We start from the raw sequence: 3,947 nt of genomic DNA, 5'->3' as shown, positions 1-3,947 counted from the left end.
GTTTACGGTGAGAAAGGAAACGTCTTCAGATTGAAACTGGAGAGAAACTTTCTGAGGTGCTGCTTTGTGACGTAGGCATTCCACTCAGAGAAATATACCTGTCTTCTCCTAGAGGATTCCAGAATCTCTTTTGGAGAAAATGCTACAAACAGACATTTGGGAGCATAGGTAAGGCTATGATGAAAAACGAATTATCCTCAGACAAAAACTGGAAAGAAGACTTGTGTGAAACTGCTTTGTGTTAGATGTATTTTTTCATCTCACGTAGTTAATACTTTAATTATATTATGCAGTTTGGAAACTCCATCATGCACAGATCCACGAAGAAATGCTTGTGAGCACATTCAAGCTGACGGTGAAAGAGGAGATATCTTCAGGTAAAAACTGGATAGAAGCTTTCTGAGAAACTACTGTGTGATGTATGCATTCCACTGAAAGAGTTATAACTCTTTTCTCACAAGGCAGTGTTTGAACACTGTTCCTGTGAAACAGAAAAAGTGATATTTTCCAATGCTTTGAGGACTATGGCGAATAGTGAAATATACTGAAATAAAATCAAGGAAGAAGCATTCCACGAATGTGCTCTCTGATAGGTGCATTCACTTCAGAGAGTTAATGCTTTTCTATGTTGCCCAGTTTCGAAACTCTGGCTTTGAAGAATCTGTGAAGGGATATTTAGTGACACCTGGAGGCTTGTGGTTTGCGAGGAATCATTTTCCAATGAAACCTGCAGAGTACCGTTCAGAGCAACTGCTTTGCTATGTGTGTATTCATCTCCTAGAGTTAAACGATTCTTTGGATTGAGTAGCTTGAAGTCACTGCTTTTCTGGAATCTGAGGAAGTACAACCTTGGAATATGGAGAAAGAAATATCCTCATGTAAAATCCAGAAGGAAGCTTTCTGTGAAACTACGCTGTGTGGTCTTAATTCCTGTCACAAGGTTAGCCTCTCTTTTCATTGAGCAGTTTTCTAGCCCTGTGTATGTTTAGCATGTGATGGGATATTCGGGAGCACTTTGAGGCTAACGGAGGAGAAGGAAATATGCCTTTCTTCTCCAAGAGGATTCCGGAATTTCTTTTGGAGTAAAAGCTACCAAGAGATATTCGGGAGTATTGCGACGACTATGGTGAAAAAGGAAACATTCTCAGACAAAAACTGGAAAGAAGATTTCTGTGAAACTGCTTTGTGTTAGATATATTTATTCGCCTCACATAGGTAAAACTTTACGTATGTTACACAGTTTGGAAACTCTGTCATGCACAGATCTGCGAAGGGAAATTCGGGAGCACATTCAGGCCTACTGTGAAAGATGAGATATCTTCAGATTAAAACTGGATGGAAGCTTTCTGAGAAACTACTTTGTGATGTGTGCATTCCACTCAGGGAGTTTTACCTCTTTTCTCACAAGGCAGTGTTTGAACACTGTTCCTGTGAAACCGAAAAAGTGATATTTCAGACGCTTTGAGGACTTTGGCAAATAGTGAAAAATGCTGAAATAAAATCGAGGAAGAAGGGTTACAAGAATCTCTTCTCTGATATGTGCATTCACTTCACAGAGTTAATGCTTACCATATGTTGCCGAGTTACAAAACTCTGTCTTTGAAGAATCTGTGAAGGCATATTCAGTGACACCTGGAGGCTGGTGGAGAGTGAGAAAATGCCTTCCATGAAACGTGCAGAGAAATGTTCTGAGAAAATGCTTTACGATGTGTATATTCCTCTCACAGAGTTAAACCATTCTTTGGATTGAGCAGCTTGAAATAACTGTTTTTAGGGAATCTGAGGAAGGACATTTGGAGACAATCCTAGGAATATGGAGAAAGAAATATTCTCAGGTAAAATCCAGAAGGAAGCTTTCTGTGAAACTGCTCTGTGTCATCTCAATTCCTCTCACTCAGATAAGCCTCTCTTTTCATTGAGCAGTTTTCTAGGCCTGTATATGTTTAGCGTGTGATGGGATACTCGGGAGCACTTTGACGCTTACGGTGAAAAAGGAAATATGTTCAGACCGATACTGGGGTGAAGCTTTCCGAGGAACTGCTTTGTGACATGTGCATTCCAGTCACAGTGTTATACCTCTCTTCTCATACAGCGTTGGGGAACCATTTTGGAGAAACAGGTACCAAGTGATATTTGGGAGCATGTTGATGCCGATGGTGAAAAGGGAAACAGGCTGAACAAAAACTGGAAAGAAATTTTCTAGCAAACTACTCTGTGATATGTGTAGTCATCTCACATAGATAAAGCTTTCTTTACATTACGCAGCTTGGAAACTGTCATGGACGGATCCACGAAGAGAACTTCGAGACCACATTCTGGATTCTGGTGAGAAAGGAACTATCTTCAGATAAAAACTGGAAAGAAGCTTTCTGTGAATCTGCTTTTTACTATGTTTATTCAACTCACATAGATGAAGATGTCTTTACATTATGCAGCTTGGAAACTCCCTCGTGAATAGATCCGCAAAGGGATATTTGGGATCACATTCGGGCCTTACGCTGAGAAAGGAAATATCATCAGTTCAAAACGTGAGAGAAGCTTTCTGAAAAACTTCTTTGTGATGTGTTAATTCCTCTCACAGAGTTACAGCTTAGTTCTCAGGAAGCAGTTTGCTAACACTCTTTTGGTGGAATCTGCAAAGAGAGATTTGGGATCCCATAGGGGCCCATGGTGAAAAAGGAAATATACTCAGATAAGAACTAGAGAGAAGCTTTCTGAGAGCTTGCTTTCTGATGTGTGTCTTCATCACACAGATTTCCACCCTTCCCTTCTGGGAACAGTTTGCGAACTCTGTTATCTTGTGTTCTGCAAAGTGAGATTTGGGAGCTCATTGAGGGCTGTGGTGAAAAAGGAAATATCCTCAGATCTAAACTGGAAAGAATCCTTCTGAGAAACAGCATTTCGATCTGTGTATGCAACTCACAGAGTTACACGTTTCTCTTCAGTGTTCAGTTTCCTAACACAGTTTTCTGGAAATCTCCTATGGGATACTTCTGAACGCATGGAGCTTACGGTGAGAAAGCAAATATCCTCACATGAAAACTAGAAAGAAGCTTTCATAGAAACTTCTGGGTGATGTGTGAATTCATCTAGCAGAGTTACACTTATGTTTCATGCAGCAGTCCATTACTACTGTTTTTGAGGAAAATGAGAAGGACTTCTATGGATCGCATAGAGGCCTATGCTGAGAAAGGAAATATCATCAGTTGAAAACGTGAGAGAAGCTTTCTGAGAAATTTCATTGTATTCTATGAATTCCTCTCACAGAGTTACAGCTTAGTTCTCAGGAAGCAGTTTGCTAACACTCTTTGCGGGGAATTTCCAAAGTAAGATTTGGGAGCCTATAGGGGCCCATGGTGAAAAAGGAAATATCCTCAGATAATAACTAAAGGGAAGCTTTCTGAGAGATTGCTTTCTGATGTGTGTCTTCATCACACAGAGTTCCACCCTTCCCTTCTGGGAACAGTTTGCCAACTCTGTTATCTTGTGTTCTGCAAAGTGAGATTTGGGAGCTCATTGAGGGCTATGGTGAAAAAGGCAATATCCTCAGATCAAAAATGGAAAGAAGCCTTCTGAGAAAATGAATGTCGATGTGTGAATGCAACTCACAGAGTTACACGTTTCTGTTCAGTGTTCAGTTTCATAACACAGTTTTCTGGAAATCTGCAAAGGGATACTTCTGAACGCTATGAAGCTTACGGTGACAAAGGAAATATCCTCAGATGAAAACTGGAAAGACGCTTTCCTAGAAACTTCTGGGTGATGTGTGAATTAATCTCACAGATTTACACTTATGTTTCATGCGGAAGTCCATTACCACTGTTTTTGAGGAACCTGAGAAGGACTTCTTTGGATCGCATTGGGGCCTATGCTGAGAAACCAAATATCCGTTGAATTCGTGAGAGAACTTTTCTGAGAAACTTCTTTGTGATCTGTGAATTCCTCTC

This window comes from Trachypithecus francoisi, unplaced genomic scaffold (assembly GCF_009764315.1).
Source record: "Trachypithecus francoisi isolate TF-2019V2 unplaced genomic scaffold, Tfra_2.0 Contig00257, whole genome shotgun sequence".
NCBI lineage: Eukaryota > Metazoa > Chordata > Mammalia > Primates > Cercopithecidae > Trachypithecus > Trachypithecus francoisi.
Note: the sequence above shows the minus strand (reverse complement) of the source record.